Source organism: Nelumbo nucifera, chromosome 4 (assembly GCF_055504915.1).
Source record: "Nelumbo nucifera cultivar China Antique chromosome 4, China Antique-T2T, whole genome shotgun sequence".
Taxonomy (NCBI): domain Eukaryota; kingdom Viridiplantae; phylum Streptophyta; class Magnoliopsida; order Proteales; family Nelumbonaceae; genus Nelumbo; species Nelumbo nucifera.
Window position 1 is genome coordinate 96,861,037 of NC_142652.1, and position 17,905 is coordinate 96,878,941.

General features: G+C 40.1%; 1 protein-coding gene across 7 annotated transcripts in view; it reads right to left on the minus strand.

Annotated features, from left to right (window-relative positions):
- Positions 1-1,232: 1,232 nt before the first annotated feature.
- The window catches only part of LOC104610839 (uncharacterized), a 55,887-nt gene continuing 39,214 nt past the window's right edge, over positions 1,233-17,905 (minus strand). For all 7 annotated transcript variants that reach the window (XM_088902598.1, XM_088902594.1, XM_088902593.1 and 4 more), the window contains one exon: positions 1,233-1,610. The gene's annotated coding sequence lies outside the window, so the exon portion shown is untranslated. The remainder of the gene's footprint in view (positions 1,611-17,905) is intronic.

Consider the following 17,905-nt stretch of genomic DNA (forward strand, 5'->3'; position numbering starts at 1 on the left):
CTATTGATATAGAGGCAAAGCCCAGCCCGACCCGACTCATAAACAGGCCTACTAATGAGATGATTAGTCATATGGAAAGTCTTGAGTCTGGGATACCTTAATTATTAACTTTACTCCACTCCTCTTTCCATATTTTTGACAAGTGTTCACTGCTTAAGTTTGCCTTGGTAGTAATATAAATTTTGTTTTCATATGGAAAAACCTTACATGCAAACATAGTAAATAAGAGATTGGTATGAATGAAATTACAGAACTTAATTGCTTTGAGGAAGTGACTAACATTGAATGACGGCATCGGTCCCTATCTTGGCTAGCTAAAATTTATTAATTCCCAATTGCTATTATTATTTTTTATCGGTTCACCTAAGCAGTGGTAATATCGGTTGATCTTGATTACCCCATTCTGGCCCCAACCTACATATGTAAATACATTTGTATGTATCAAATTCCAAAGCATTTGACTTTTAAAAACAGATTTTTTTTAAGCCCGAAGGCAAATTCATTAACCAGGTCGTGGAAATTCTCCAAGGTGGTTATAAGTCTGAAGATAGTGAATCCACCAGCTCTTTTGCATCACTCTCTAAGGAAATGTAATCCATCATCATGTTTTCTTTTTTTTGATAGATTAACTATCTGAGCTAACATATGAGTTGCCCTATTTAAAGTTCGAGGAATATAGGCAAAAGCTGTGGAGCTGCGAAAGAGCCTTATTCACACCGCAAACAACTCAGCACGGGGAAATGCTGTGGGGCGCCCGTACGCCAATGCAAATTTGACTTAGGGATTAATATGGTTCTGCCATGGGGCTAATATGATGCCAATAAGTGCAAACCTAAAAGACTAATATACTGCTGTGACATAGATACTAGATTGGACTGATGTGAGTTAAAAAAAAAAAAAAAAACGCATGCTACTGTAACAGTGAACCAAAACTGGGCTGAAATGGTATCAAAACAATGCGACCTATAAAGCTACATGTTGCAGCAACAGGGATCCTGAATTGGGCTGAAATGATGCCAAAACAAAAATGCAGGCTGATAGAGCTACATGCTGCAGCAACAGTGGGTCCTAATGGTCCTAATGAGCTGAAGCGAGAGCAAATAGTTCAGAATAGCAGACTTAAGCAATCTATCAAACATGATGATTTTGTGGAAAAGAAGAAGGGCTAGGATAGAGTTTTGAAATGGTTGCACTCTTCTGTTATTTACAGCAGGAAAAAGGCTAACAGAGGATCACATAAAGGCCAAGTTCAACTGGTATTTACAGCAGAGGAACACCTCACAGAGGGGCCTCATGGCGGTTTATACGGGTTAATGGCATTTAATTTCCAGCACTAAAGGGGATTCAAAATGAGAGGTTCAAATTTCAAAAGAAAATTACACTTCCAGTTCCATACATCTACATTAATACCTCCAATTTCAACCCAACATCAAAATAACCTCCAAATTGCTACTCCACCCAACCATTCATTCATAATGCCAGCTCATACTCCCTCTTCACAATCACTCAACAACCAAATGCATCTTCGAAGCACAAAGAATAGCCATTCATCCAGGAGCCAAGAATCATCTAACCACAATCATCAAGTCAAACTCCAACATCTACTCGGCCTAAAAAAACCAAAGCAAAACACAGATTATTTTATCACTAGGGACAGCAAATGAAGAAAACCAAACCACACAAATACTAAGAAGCAAAGTAAAAGCAAACCAAAAATCTTGAAAACATTTTTCTTTTTCTTCCTTTTCTTCAAGAATGCAAAAGGAATTGAAAACAGAAACTTCCCCTTTTCTTTTCTTTTTCAAAAATACCAAGCAAAACCACAAAAAAAAATGAAATGTAATATCAACAGAACTGTATCCACAAATCACATTCTGTATACATGCTGAAACTAAAGATGGGATAATTATTGATCCACATTCAAAATACAAGCAATGCTTAGTTATTTTCATGAAGTTCAAAGAGTCCTAACCCTGCCTATATGATGAAAAAAGATCATGAACATCTAGAATAGTTATGGCCTCTCAATTGGCATCTTAAATGAAAAGAAAAAAGAGGAATATTCTAAGTTCTAATGCAGGCCGCAACAATGGAAACTCTATGTGAGCTTGAGAGCTGTACTCGAAGTAGAGGAGAGGAGAAGAACACCACTGATATGCTGTAAATGTCGAACTGTACTAGCCAGTCGACCATGCTATTATTTATATTTGAATGTAGTACAATAATACAAGTAATTACTGGAATGCCCCTGATTAGTGATGGGACACCCAGTTAACTTAACATTAAACAAGCTTAGGCCCATTAACACAGGCCCAGTTACAGGATAACTTAAACTTAAGTATGGGCTAATAAGAACTCTTACCAGCCGAACACTCATACAAAGAGACTTCATTCTAACATTCTAACACTCCCCCTCAAGCTAAGCATGAATATCAATCATGTTTAGCTTGCCAAGTATGTCCCTGAACTTTGTTGCTGCCATCCCTTTAGTCAATACATCTGCAATTTGCATCTCTGATGGAGTATAAGGCACACAGAGCTCTCCCAAGACAATTTTCTCTCTCTGACAAAGTGTCGATCAATTTCAATATGTTTTGTCCTGTCATGCTGCACGGGATTGTTGGCAATGTTGATAGCAGCTTTATTATCACAATATAGCCTGAGAGGACCCTCAGCCTTGATACCAAGCTCATTAAGAAGAGTTCTGAGCCATAAGAGTTCAGCAACCCCGTGTGCCATAGCTCTGTATTCTGCTTCTGCACTTGATCTAGCCACAACATTCTGCTTCTTACTGCGCCATGTGACCAGGTTTCCTCCCAAGAATGTACAGTAACCTGAGGTTGATTTTCTGTCTCCAACAGACCCTGCCCAATCTGCACTAGTGTAGGCTTCAATTTCAAGTCTGCTGTTTTTCCTGAATAGAATTCCTTTCCCTGGGCAAGTCTTCAAGTACCTGAGAATTCTTTCCACTACTCTCATATGACGGATCTTTGGTGAGTGCATGAATTGACTGACAACATGCACTGCATAGGCAATGTCTGGCCGAGTAAGGGACAAGTATATCAGCTTTCCTACCAATTTTTGGTACCTCTCTTTATCACAGTATTCCTCACCCATTGATTCTTGTAGTCCATGGTTCGGTTCTATTGGAGTGTCTGCTGGCCAGCACCCCATCATGCCTGTTTCCTCTAGGAGATCTAGCACATATTTCCGCTGACATATGTAGATTCCTTCTCTTGATCTAGCAACTTCAATCCCAAGAAAATATCTCAGATTTCCCAGGTCTTTGATCTCAAATTCTGAAGCTAAGAACTCCTTCAGCCTCTTCATCTCTTCCACGTCATTTTCGGTAATCACCATATCATCCACATAAACAATTAGTGCCGTAAGTTTGTCATCCTGTCTCCTTGTAAACAATGTATGATCTGCACTGCTCTGAGTGTACCCCACTTTCTTCATGGCCATACAAAGTCTCTCAAACCATGCCCGGGGAGACTGCTTCAAACCATATAATGTTTTCCTTAGTTTACACACCTTCTTTCCAACATCATAGCCTGGTGGGGGTTCCATGAATACCTCTTCATGAAGATCACCATTTAGGAAGGCATTCTTCACATCCAGCTGATGGAGTTCCCAAGAGAAATTTTCTGCTAGTGACAGTAGAACCCGGATTGTGTTGAACTTTGCTACTGGGGCAAAGGTTTCTTTGTAGTCAATTCCTTCCTTTTGTGTAAATCCCTTTGCCACAAGTCTGGCCTTGTACCTCTCGATTGACCCGTCTTCCCCGTGCTTTACTATGAATACCCACTTGCACCCAACAGTGCCTTTCCAATCTGGCAGGTCCACCAATTCCCACGTTCTTGCTTTCATTAGGGCTCTCATCTCTTCATTCATGGCTTCTTTCCACCTTGGATCAGATGCCGCCTCTGAGTACCTGAAAGGGACACATATAGAGGAAAGAGCAGACACAAAAGAGTGATAGGCAGGAGATAAGTGTGAGTAAGAAACAAAATCAGCTATGGGATGTCGGGTGGTACAAGAACGAATAGGCTTACGGAGAGAAATAGGAAGATCCAAATCCGAAGTGAGTGAGTCAGAATTACCTTGGTTGCAGAGACAGATTGATCTGAGTTCAACTGGTTGCAATCATGAGGTTGAGGGCCCTTCTTCCTTCTGTTGTATGTAAGTATCTCTTTCTCTTGCCTACTGGAACCCTCAGGAGTATCTGCTGTATCAGGAGAAGTAACTGGCACAGTGGGAGCCTCACTAGGTTGACCCGAAATGTCACAGCTAGGAGTAGTGGAAGGTGATGAAAGGGGAACAAAAAAGAAGGGAGAATGAGAATCCTTTTCCAACCCACTAGTCTCCCCCTGAAGAGGATTCTGAGAAGACTGGAAATAGGGTTGAGACTCAAAAAAGGCTACATCTCTGGTGACATACTTTTTCTTGGAGACAGGATCATAACACTTGTACCCCTTTTGTGTAGGAGAGTACCCCAAAAATATTCCCTTCGTCGCCTTGGGATCTAGCTTGGTTTTCTTTGGATCCTTCACATGTATGAAGCATGTACAGCCAAAAACCCGTGGGGGAAGAGGAAATTCTGGAAGAGTGGGACACAAAACAGAGAAAGGAGTCTTCATACCCAATACCTTAGATGGCATCCGATTTATCAGGTATGATGCAGTGAGTATAGCTTGAGACCAATATTGCTTGGGCACTTTGTGCTGGAATAGTAGGGCTCGAGCTGTCTCCAATAGGTGCATGTTCTTGCGCTCAGCAACCCCATTTTGCTGAGGGGTGTTAGCACAGGATGATTGGTGTAACATGCCTGCATCTTCCATGAATGAGTTCAGGGATCTTTCAAAGTATTCAGCCGCATTGTCTGACCGGAATTGCTTAATCTTCTTATTAAATTGTGTTTCAATCATCTTGCAAAAAACCATAGTTATCCGTGGTACTTCATCACGTCCTTTTAACAGATAAATCCAAATGCACCGAGAATAATGGTCAATAAAACTGATAAAGTAACGGAAGCCATCAATGGAAACAATGGGTGAAGGTCCCCAGACATCAGAATGAACCAAATCAAATGAGCTTGAATTTCATTACTAGAAATTGGATACACTGTTCTACCTTGTTTTGACATTTGACACACATCACAAATTAAACTGACTTGGAATTCCCTTAAACAATTCGGGAAGCAACATTGCTAAGGAAGAGAAAGACACATGACCTAGCCTAGCATGCCACAGGTGCAGCCTAGCTATTGACTCCACACTTTCCGGACTAGTAGTAGCAGAAGCTTGTAAGGCAGAGCCGATGTCTGCATCAAAATAGTAGAGGCCCCCATACTCATGACCACTCCCAATCGTTCTCCTCGTCAATCTGTCCTGGAAGACACAATGAGAAGGAAAAAAGGTTATACTGCAGTTCAAATTTTTTGTAAGCTTTGAAACAGACAAAAGATTTGAGGTAAGACTAGGAACATGTAGGACTGATTTAAGAGAGAGATCCTTGCTTAGGTCAACCATCCCCTTTCCAGAGATGGTGGAGAGAGACCCATCAGCCACTCTCATCTTATCCTGGCCAGACAACACATGATATGAAGAGAATAAGGAGGACATATGTGTCATATGGTCAGTGGCTCCGGAATCAATCACCCAAGAGGTGGAATTAATGGAACTAGTTGCACTAAATGCAGAGATTGTACCTGATTTGGCAAGAGAGGTGGAAGCTAAAGAATTGTTCTTCAGACGGGCTAATGCCCGACTGAGAACCTCTACCTCACTAGCTGTGAAGCCCAAAGTACTTGGTCCAAAGGAGTCGGCAGCCTGCCTTGTGGAGGAAGAGGACACTGTCGGAGTACTCTGTGAGTTGTCACTACTGTTGTTGGTGGCAAGATTCCCACTTGTTGTGTGACCCTTATGTTGCCTTTTGTCCTTTCTCAAAGCAGTTGGCTTCAGATGAGGATACAAGACCCAACATTTCTCCTTTGTGTGTTTCTCACCACCACAATGGGTACACTTGAGGGACTTCTTGTCTAGATATCTATTTCCCTTAGTGGAGACTAGGGCTGAATGTTCTCCAGATAGTCCAGTTGACTGTGTCTGGGAGTCAACTTGCATCTCCCTTCTCCTGACTTCTTCATTCCTCACCAGGTAATAGACATGGTAAAGCTCCGGTAATTCATCTCTCCCTAGAATTTGTGACCTTATACCCTCATATACTGGGTCTAGGCCAGCCAGAAACTTGAAGGCTCTACTCTCTTCAATTTGCTTATCATGTCTCTCCTTGTCCCTGGCATTTTCCCAATCCAATATCAAGTGATGATCAAGCTCTTCCCAAAGGCCTTCCAGGGTTGCAAAATATGTTGCCACGGACATGTCCCCTTGCCTTAGAGCTGCAATATCTTGGTTCAATCTGTAGATTCTAGCATTGTTCTTTTTCTGGCCGTAGGTCTTGGATACTTTCTCCCAAATCTTTGTGGCTGTGGGGAAATGATGAACAGTTCTAGCCACCCGAGGAGTCATGGAGGTCAACAACCAAGACATGACTGTGGCATTCTCCTTGCGCCACACGACATGCTCAGGACGGCCAACTTCAGGTTCTTTCTTGTCTCCATCCAGATAGCCGGTGAGATCACGAGAAGTAATGAACAACCTTGCTGAGACGGACCACTCTCTGAAGTTATATTCATCCAGCAACACGTTTGTAATCTGTAAACTATGCAGATTAGGGTTTTCCAGGTTAGAGAACCTTGTGGCAGGTCTATTATCTCTGGAGGAAACTTCTCCGGATAGTGAGGACATGCTGACTTCAGTCTTAGAGTAGTTCGGGTACAGTGCTGGACAATCTGGAGCAGGCAGCTCCCTAGGTAGTCTTCACTTGAGCTGAAGCAGTTCGGGTACAGCAGTGGAGAGAGGTTCCAGACTGATAACCAACCTGAACTTGGAGCTGTTTACCACTGTGCAATGCTGGTTTTTCTGGGGCTTCGAAGCTGCAGTTGTGGAGAAGCTCTCCCCCTTTTGGCTAGGGCTAGGACTGCTGAAATCAGTCCTCAACTAGGTCTGTCCTATACAGACCTCTCTTAGTAGCCAAATAGCTACTATTTGCTGAAAAAAGAACCTAGTAGGACATCCACTTCTGGGCCTTACCTCCCTTGAGCCCTACAACCAAGGGAAACCCTAGGTTCGAATCTGCTTTGTTCTCTTACAACCCTAGTTTTTTTCAGCAACCTAGAAAAGAAGGAAAGAACAGCAAGAGAAGAGAGAGTAGAAGCTAGTGCGCCTGCTGAAACCAGAGAGAAGCTAGTGCTCTGATACCATGTGAGCTTGAGAGCTGTACTCGAAGTAGAGGAGAGGAGAAGAACACCACTGATATGCTGTAAATGTCGAACTGTACTAGCCAGTCGACCATGCTATTATTTATATTTGAATGTAGTACAATGATACAAGTAATTACTGGAATGCCCCTGATTAGTGATGGGACACCCAGTTAACTTAAAACATTAAACAGGCTTAGACCCATTAACACAGGCCCAGTTACAGGATAACTTAAACTTAAGTATGGGCTAATAAGAACTCTTATCAGCCGAACACTCATACAAAGAGACTTCATTCTAACATTCTAACACTCTAAGCATGCCAAGTTCCACTTCATGTTATGCATTTCGAAGAGACAAACAGATCCTAAAGCAACAAAACTTAATGCAATCAGAGCTCTTCATCACCAAACCAATATCCAAATAGAATCAGATTAAATTTCATTCACTTGTAGCTCTATTATACAAAATGAGAAAAAGGAAAGAAACTGAACTGCATGACCATATGATGATTAAAAATAAATAGCAAACTACCTTAAACCACATCTTATTTACAAATATATGCATATAAACAAACATTTTTGAACTTGTATTGTTTTGCCGTCCTTAATGGTATTTTTATCAACAACAAACAGAATATTTTATTAATATCAAAGAGATGTATACATCATAGACTTAAAATGGTGTATAGCCTCAGCTATTCTTCTATTTCATTCTAGCAAGGGTCATGAATCTCTAATATGGACCCATGCTTGAATGAAATGCTGAAGTAAATAATAGAAAGAAAAAAAAAATATTTGAATGAAATGCTGGTGAAAATCCAAAATGTCAACTCCGGGTATTGAGAAAATGCCCGCATGGACAATAAAATAATATTCAGAATATCCATAAAGTAAACTCCTGGTATTCTTAAGCTACACTTGAGGCAGGTTTCTGCATGAAACCTAATACAAACTGAAAATATGAGTGTGACACCTTTTGTTAGGTAAAGCTGGATTTTGGTAGGGTGTAACTTGGGTGGACCCCAATATGAGCCTGGGCCAACCCAACCTGATTTTTTTTTCTCTTGGGTAGACTAAAGCTTAGAGCCAGATCCCTTGAATGTGCATATGGACAATATACATCTTCATACAAAAAAAAAAATGATAGAGTTATTCATATAGGCTGATATCCATTGATTGCCTCTCCTACCCATTTATCTCTTCCTGCAAAAAGAGTGTTGACACTTGTCAGGAGAGGGAAGAGGCTGCCTACTGCAAGGACACAATGATACTGTAACTTTGTTGTTGTAATGTTGCAGACGACCTAACCAAATGGAAACCTTATACTAACAACTAATCTCTGGATCCTCTCTCTAAAGCTTCAAAAACCCATACCTCCCCCTCTCTCTACACAACTGGGAGGGGGGATCCAATCTCAACAAACTCTACCAGGTGAGTCTCATTCATTATGTAAACCATGCAAAAAAAGTCACTCATTCACTTGCTTCCAGGGATATCAAAGGTGACCCATGGATATATCCCTATGGAGAAGTCGTCTTGGCTGTCCAGATTAATCTCTGTGGATACGCCCCATTGTAATTTGACCTTTTTATAATATACTTCACTAGTTCCAAAAAAAAATGAAGGTTGTATATAGCCCTCGATGCTCTTACAAAGAGCTCGTTAGAAGTTGGAAATCCTGTGCTAAGAAGTGACTTGCCCACCGGGAAGGATCTTCAATAGAGGATTCAAAGTACTGTGTTGAGACATAGGGGCAGCTCAAGTAAATTTGCTAAAAACGAAACAAATGGTGAAGGGCATTGTAATGGCAATAGAGATTGGTTTTGATATGATTCTATCCACAGTGGCCTCAAGGTCGAAGGTGTTCACTATCACAGAAATAGTTGAGGTAAGAGTGATCTGATGCCAAGACATGCTGAACATTTTGCAACAAACAATATGCAAAGTGCAAAGGGATTTTTCTTTGTTATAGAGCAGCAGCCAGCAGGACTAATTTTGTATTACTTTACGTGACTATGTAGGTTATTTAACCATTTATCTTTGGTCCCCTTCACTTGAATCACTTTGCATTAAGGGGTTTGATTATCTTTTATTTCCCTATTGTTGCTGTCCATAGGATAGAGGTCAGGAGGTTTGATGATGGGGGTTTGGAGGTTTGGTTAGGTGAAGCTCACTGCAAATTTCCAATTGATTGTGACCTCTGCATATATTTTGAATGGATCCATTGGCCTCAACCATCAATTTTACTCTCCAATTATGAGCTTGAGTATGCCAAAAAGCTTGATCCAGCTAAGGATCCTGTCTTCTTCAATCAAGCAATGTCTTTAGGTCTGTGTCTTGTTGAGATTGACCAAATGGAGGTTGCAAGCACTAAGATGATGAGGTTGATAGCAGCAGAGAAGGGGATTTTTCATCTCATTGTAAAGCAGAACAGGAAGAGGATTTCCAGCATGATACAAACTGTGACCAAGCAGGGAAGAATAATATTCAGAATATCCAGAAAGTAAACTCCCGGTATTCTTAAACTACACTTGAGGCAGGTTTCTGCATGAAACCTAATACAAACTGATGCAAGTTTCTAAGCACCTCTGCTGGTACTTGACCAACATTAGCATCAATGTCCAAACAGCTTTGTTTCAAGTGTGGAGAGGTTGAAGACAACCTCTTATTTCATTAATATCATTTTATAATATTTTATAAACCCATACAACTATAGGTGTCCTGCATTTGAGGAAACAATGTCATAGCTCAGATATGAAAAACTTGAATAGTTAGTAACTTAGGGGAGTAGGAAACTAAGAATATCTTTCTAGTTGATGAGAAACTACTACAAACTTGTGAATCAAGCAAGTATACAGCACAGAACTTATTTCCTCTCTAAAGAGCACATCTTATTTACAAATATATGCATATAAACAAACCTTTTTCAACTTGTATTGTTTTGCCATCCTTAATGGTATTTTTATTGTAGAGAACACTGATGTGGACCCCACTGCTGTGGTCCCCACTGTGTTCGTATGGCAGCATGTTTTTTGTTAGTTATGTCAGTGTTAGTTGGTAGTTATTTCAGTTTGTTATTTCAGCTTTATTATTAGTTTATTTGCCATGTAAGCAATAAGGGCAATTCAGCCCTTTTACAATTAGTCAACATATATAAATATTAAGAGTGGGTCGGCAGATCTACTGATCAATCCTCTCTCTCTTTTCAAAATCTCTTCGTGTGCTTCTTCTCTTTTCTCCCTCTCTTCTTCTTCCCTTCTGAAATTTCTTCTTTCTTTTCTTTGAATTCAAGACTGATTGTAGTCTTGATCGACTACTTTTATCAGCAACAAGCAGAATATTTTATTAATATCAAAGAGATGTATTCATCATAGACTTAAAATGGTGTATAGCCTCAGCTAGCCACTTCTAAATTACCAAATGGACATGTAAAAAATACTAAATCATAGAAAATAAAAGAGAAGAAGACACGACAAACAACAGAATCCCTGGAGGGGCTTTATACCTACAAATGTAAAGGCTGCCAAGACAAGATAAAACAGCAAAATTTATCTTTGCAGAGATAGATTACTGAAATCTAGTTCTAGAAGCATAAAATTTATCTCTGCGGTTTCACTTTGAATCTTATCCAATGATTCTGAGGGACCCAGAATCATGTATTCCATTACCCAAGACAAGCCCATTTAATTAATAGAGAAAGGGTTGTTTCCACTGCTTTTTTTTATTTTTAATTTTCTTGGCTCAGTTATGATAACAGCCCCTAGGGAGAGAGTTTTGTAGGATGTGGACAATCTAATTCCTTTTTCATTTCATTGTTACTACTGCTACACTCAAAGACAACTTCCCTTCCCTGAAAACATTAATATTGTAAAGCCACCAAATAAGATATTGTTTCAGAAACAGCTAATGTTTAAGGAAACAGTAGCATACAAAACCAAAAATTGACATAAAAAATATAACTTTGTAGAAGAGAAAGAGCTTTTCTTTTTTGAAAATAACAGAAAGAGCATTTGTAACTTCATATTTTCATATAAATACTAAAATCAGATGATGGTTATTAATAGAGCATGAAGTTTAGGAGAGGTATGTCTTGGTCCAGCTGTCATTGGTAGTGGAAACTCCTATTGGCTTCATCAGTGGAAAAGAGCATTGAGACAGGGAGATCTATCATTTCACTGTTTGCCGTTAGTATCAAGACAGTAAAATTCCTGAAGAACCAATAGGATAAAGAATCAATGAGATTTGAGTGTGTTAGTCTTCCCTGAAATAACCCATTTCTTATTTGTTTAAGTAGTCGTATAAGACTACAATCAGCCTTGGGTTTCGAACAGAAAAGAAAAGGAAAAGATAAGAGGAGAGGAGAAGAGAAGTAGAGAGATGGAGAAGGAGAACTTGTAGAGAGGTTTTGAGAAAAGAGAGAGTGGTTGGGGTGTATTAAACAGCCGCCCCACTCCTTAATTGATATACATAGTTTCCTAATTGTAAAAGAACTTTAATGCTTACATGGCAACAAAAGATGAGATTAAAATAAAACTAATCCTAGATAAGATAGGATAAAACTTATCCTACTAGGAAAGCTGATTCTAATCAATTAAATCTAAGTACATCTCAAGGTGCCACACGAGTACTCTTAATGTGGGGTCCACAGTTTCCTACACTCCCCCTCAAGTTGGGTAGTAGATATTTGTCATTCCCAACTTGCATAGATCTTCTAACTTCTTTCTTGAAACAGCCTTGGCGAGAAGGTCTGCAAGCTGCATGTAAGAGGTGATGTAGGGAAGGCATACTTCTTGAGATGTAACCCTTTCTCTGATAAATGCCGGTCCACTTCGATATGCTTAGTTCTATCATGCTGTACTGGATTATGGGCTATATTGATGGCTGCCTGATTATCACAGTACAACATTAGGGGTTTCTCATAAACAATACCCAATTCTTCAAGTAATGATCTCAACCATAGAATCTCAACCACACCATTTGCCACGGACCTATATTCAGCTTCAACACTTGAACGAGAAACAACACTTTGTTTCTTACTCTTCCAGGAGACCAGATTACATCCTACAAAGGCACAATATCCAGAGGTAGATCTTCAGTCATCAACACACCCATCCCAATCAGCATCTATGTAGACTTCTATCTTCATGTGGTCATTTTTCTTGAACAAATCTACTTGGGGACCTCTTCAAATATGCTAATATCCTTTCAACCGCAAGGAGGTGAGTAGTTCTAGGAGAGTGCATATACTGACTAACTACACTGACTGCATAACTAATGTCAGGTCTTGTGAGGCAAAGATAGAGAAGCTTTCCAACTAGCCGTTGAAACATAGCTTTATCTTCAATAGGCTCTTCACCTTCTACACTAATCCTGTGGTTTTGTTCAATAGGTGTTTCTACAGGCTTAACTCCCAACTTTCCTGTTTCTTCTAGCTGATCAAGAACATACTTTCGTTGAGAGACAAAAATCCCATGCTTGGATCTAGCTACCTCAATGCCCAAGAAGTATCGTAGTTCCCCCAGATCTTTTACCTCAAACTCTTGATGAAGGAATTGCTTAAGAGACTCAATTTTACTAGTACTGCTCCCGATTACTACAATATCGTCCACATATGCAGCAAGAAAGGTTACAGAGGAACCCACTCTCTTAATAAACAAGGTGTGGTTTGACTGAGCCTGCACATATCCAAACATATCAAGGGCTCATCTGAATCTATCAAACCATGCTCTGGGGGACTGTTTTAGTTCATATAGAGCTTTGTTCAACCGACAAACCTTTCCTGTCTCCGTATCATAAAATCCTGGAGGCAACTGCATGTAAACTTCTTCCTGCAAGTCTCCATTGAGAAAGGCATTTTTAACATCCATCTGATATAATGGCCAAGAGTAACTAGCTGCAAGAGGTAATAGTACTCTGATAGTGATCATCTTTGCTACTGGTGCAAAAGTTTCTAAGTAGTCAATACCATATGTCTGAGTAAATCCTTTTGCAACTAATCGGGCCTTATACCTTTCAACAAAACCATCAGCATTATGTTTCACAGTGAATACCCAACTACATCCAACCGGTTTCTTTCCTTTAGGTTGATCAACTATCTCCCAGGTATTGTTTCTGATGAGGGCATCCATTTCTACTTTTATTGCATCTTTCCATTTTGGTACTTCCAATGCTCCTGTATTATTCAAGGAATGGGAATATCAGCAATGGATGCGAGAAAAGACTTGTAGGAAGGAGACAAATGATCATAGGATAGGAATTGAGAAATGCAGTGAGTTGTGGTGCAACAACGTTTGACTTTACGAACTGCTATGGGGAGATCAAGGTCACTGAATGAAGGTGAAGGCTCCATGGTTGGATGTCTCTCATCTGTAGTATCTGTGGTACCTGGATCTGGATCTGCAGAAGGAACTGGAGCTACTATGGTACCTGGATCTGGATCTACAGAAGGAACTGGGGCTACTGTGGTACTGGGATCTGGATCTGCAAAGGGGACCGGGACTGGCCTACACTGCTGATGTCCAAAATCGACCTGTCTCCATCATCTGTGTTAGACTCTCACATCCTTGCACCTTTGACATCCTTCTTCACTTAATGGGATTGGAAAAGGAACTTCCGATGAGCTACTCCCGGTTTCACTATTCTCCTCCTGAGGAGAAACCCTTGGATAATAGGGTTTATCCTCAAAGAAGGTGGCATCCATTGAGACAAATCTTTTTCCAGAAGTCGGTTCATAACAACAATATCCCTTTTGAGTTTGGGCATAACCAAGGAAAATACATTTGAAGGCCTTGGGATCAAATTTGGAACGATGAGGGCCAAGGATTTGAACGAAACAAGTGCACCCAAAGGTTTTGAGGGGAATGGTAAGCAATTCTTTATCAGGGTATAAAAGGGTAAATAGAGTTTTCATGTCAAGAACCCGTAAGGGAATCCGATTGATGAGATAAACAACTGTAAGAACAGCATCCCCCCAGAAATGTATAGGCACATTTGAGGTAAACATAATGCCTCTGGCTACCTCCAATATGTATCTATTCTTTCTTTTAGCAACCCCATTCTGCTGTGGTGTATGTCGGCAGGTACTCTGATGGATAATCCCATGATCAAACATGTAGAAGGCTAATGGATTTGCAAAATATTCTTTTGCATTATCGGATCTAAAAATTTTAATTTTAACCCCAAATTGGGTTAAAATCATTTGATGAAAGATCCGGGTTAATGCAGGAACCTCATCTCGAGAACGCATAACGTAAACCCAAGAAAACCGAGTATAATCATCAACAAATAACAGGGAATATTTGTACCCCCCCCCCCATGGCTATGGTATGATAGGGTCCCCAAACATCAGTATGCACAATTTCAAAAGGAATATTGCTTCTGCTATTACTTAATGAATAGGTTGTCCTGCAATGTTTTGCAAGCTCACAACTTTCACACTTCAAACTAGACATCTAAACAAATTCAAATAAACTAGGAAACAAACTCTTCAAAGCCTGAAAGGATAAATGACCCAGCCTATTATGCCAAAGCATCACCTGATCAACAGACTGAGAAACAAAGGATTTCTTGGTTTCACTATCTTTCTGATGAGCACTTCCTCCAAGTAGGTAGATTCCATTTGTCTCACGGCCAGTCCTAATCACCTTCCTTGTCTCCAGATCCTGAAAAACACATCGATCCGGAAAAAAAGGTTACTGAACAATTCTATTTTTTTGTAATGCTACTAACTAAGAGCAAGTTAGTATTAAGCTTAGGAACATGCAAGACGGAGGATAGGGAAATGGCATCAGACAACTTGATGTCTCCTTCGCCAGAAATAGGAACAAGGGATCCATCAGCAATGGACACTTTGTCTTCACCAAAAGATAAATGATAGGTAGAGAAAAGTGATGGCAATCCAGTCATATGGTCAGATGCTGCTGAATCTATTATCCAAGAATATTTTGTATTACCTGGAGCTGAAGCATGATAAGCTGAGGCCCAATTACCTGATTGAGCAAACGATGAGGTTGAAGGAGCTGATGGTGGCTAAGGATATGAGACTGAGTTACTAACTTCACTTTCCAATTGTGTCAGAGCATCTCGGACAGCAGCTAGGGTGTCTAGAGGAGTGCCTCTTGAGGCCGTTAAGGTTGCAGTATCAGTGTTGACAGCCATATTGGCATTCCCCTTTTTGTTTCTGAGTTTTGCTGGAACTAGATGTGGATGCAACTTCCAACAAGTGTCTTTAGTATGTTTAGATTTCTTGCAATGCTCACATACTAGGTCCTTCTTAGCTTCCTTCTTCATATCCCTTTCTTTATCACCCCCAGATTTGGGCTTAACTGCTGCCAGGGCTGATTCAAAAGGTTGTTGTTGTAGCATAACTTTTCTCCTAGTCTCTTCACTGTGCACTAGAGAATAGGCCTGGGATAGAGTTACACTCTCTTGTAACAACTGTTGTCTCACAATATTATATTCAGAATTTAGACCAGCCAGGAACTCGAACACTCTATTAGTTTCAACCTGCTTTCTATAAGTTTGTGCATCCTTCTGACTCTCCCACTCAATTGTTTCAAGGTGGTCAATTTCATGCCACAGGGATTTCAAGGTGGAAAAATAAATAGAGACCTGTTTCTCTCCTTGCTTGAGATTTTTAACCTCACATTTCAGCTCATAAGCCCTAGCAACATTAAGGGGCTGAGAGTAGGTTTCTTTCAGAACATCCCATATTTCCTTAGCTGTTTTTGCTCATGAGTAGTTTCGGGTGATGTGTGGCTACATAGAGTTGCACAGCCATGTCATCACCAAATAATTCTCTTGAATCCACTTAGCATAAGTTGGATCCTCCTTAGTTGGTTCCTTCATATCCCCCAACAAATAGTTCAGTTTTCCTCTACCCCCAATGGCCATCATGGCTGATTGGGCCCATTCTAAATAGTTTGATCCATCAAACTTAACAGTTGTAATCTGAAAAGTGTTCTCAGTCATGTTACCTGAACCAAAAACACCCTCCCCCTGGCTCTTAAACTCCATTCTTGGTTTGGAATTAATCAAAACCACCTTCTAAAATTACTATAACAATCAGCCTACTGGGTCTGAAACTAATAACAGTAAATCTAGAAGCAAAAATCAGATTCAGCAGTACTGGGTCTTTGAATACAAAGAACAGAGAACAGAAATCTGATATCAGCCAAGCTTAAATCACAAAAGTCAAGTCTAACTATTATCCGGACACAGTAACAGTCCTGGATTTCAGTGTTTTCTCTAAAACCCAAAATCAAAAAAAGAGTATATATATAGCTGTACCTCTCAGATTAAGCTATCCTTGCCGACCTCAAAAAAGGATGAAATCTTACCCATAAGTTTCTGAAGAAGAACTGATCTTGATCCAAAAAAATCTTCTGGAAATTCTGATTGTCACCTTCAGTCTTGCTCCAAAAAACTGACCTTGATTCTGATCAACCTCAGAAAAATTCTGAAAACAAACTGATCCTAAGAGAATCCTCTTTAAAAAACTTCAATCTTGATCAGAAACAAATTGATCGGCACCTCCAATCTTGATCACCAATTCTTCTCTGGTTCTTCCTGACTACAAGGAGCATCCTCCAATCCTCGGACAGTTGCTGAAGAATCCTTGTAACCTCCAAGAATCAGCCGAAAAAAAAAGCTGTTCTAAGCTTCCAGCCCTAATTAATTCTCATGTGGTCGGCTGAATTAATTCCACATGAGATTTCCTAGATCGAGTGCTTTGATACCAAGTAGTCGTATAAGACTACAATCAGCCTTGGGTTTCGAACAGAAAAAAAAAAAAGGAAAAGATAAGAGGAGAGGAGAAGAGAAGTAGAGAGATGGAGAAGGAGAACTTGTAGAGAGATTTTGAGAAAAGAGAGAGTGGTTGGTGTGTATTAAACAGCCGCCCCACTCCTTAATTTATATACATAGTTTCCTAATTGTAAAAGAACTTGAATGCTTATATGGCAATAAAAGATAAGATTAAAATAAAACTAATCCTAAATAAGATAGGATAAAACTTATCCTACTAGGAAAGCGGATCCTAATCAATTAAATCTAAGTACATCTCAGGGTGCCACACGAGTACTCTTAATGTGGGGTCCACAGTTTACAACATGCTAATTGCTTGCTAGTAGAAAATATACTGGAAGCAAGAGAATGGTGGGATAAAATTCATCAGTTTGGGACATTATCTGTAGATATTGAAAAAGAGTATTTAGCAACAGCCTGCCAAATCAATTCTAATGAACAAATAGAAGAATGGAATTTCTAAATGCTCTTTGAAGAGCAAGTACATGGAAACACTTTTAAATACGCCGGGAAAGGAGTTGTAAAAAACACTGGTGTTGATTGAGAATGGTGTTCGAAGGACATGAAGGTTTCTCACCAGCCGGTAAGTGGAGAGAAGTGTTGAGAATAGAACGAAAGGAACTGTTGCTGGAGGAGACTTTTTACCAAAAGGAGCTTACGATTAAGATCAGAGAAGGAAAGAAAGGTACAGTTCTGTTAGTGGGAGATGCCGTTCCGTGGTTTCAGAGTTTCCTAGATGGTGCCGCTGGCCAGGTGAGTTGGAGTGAAAGGTGGAAAG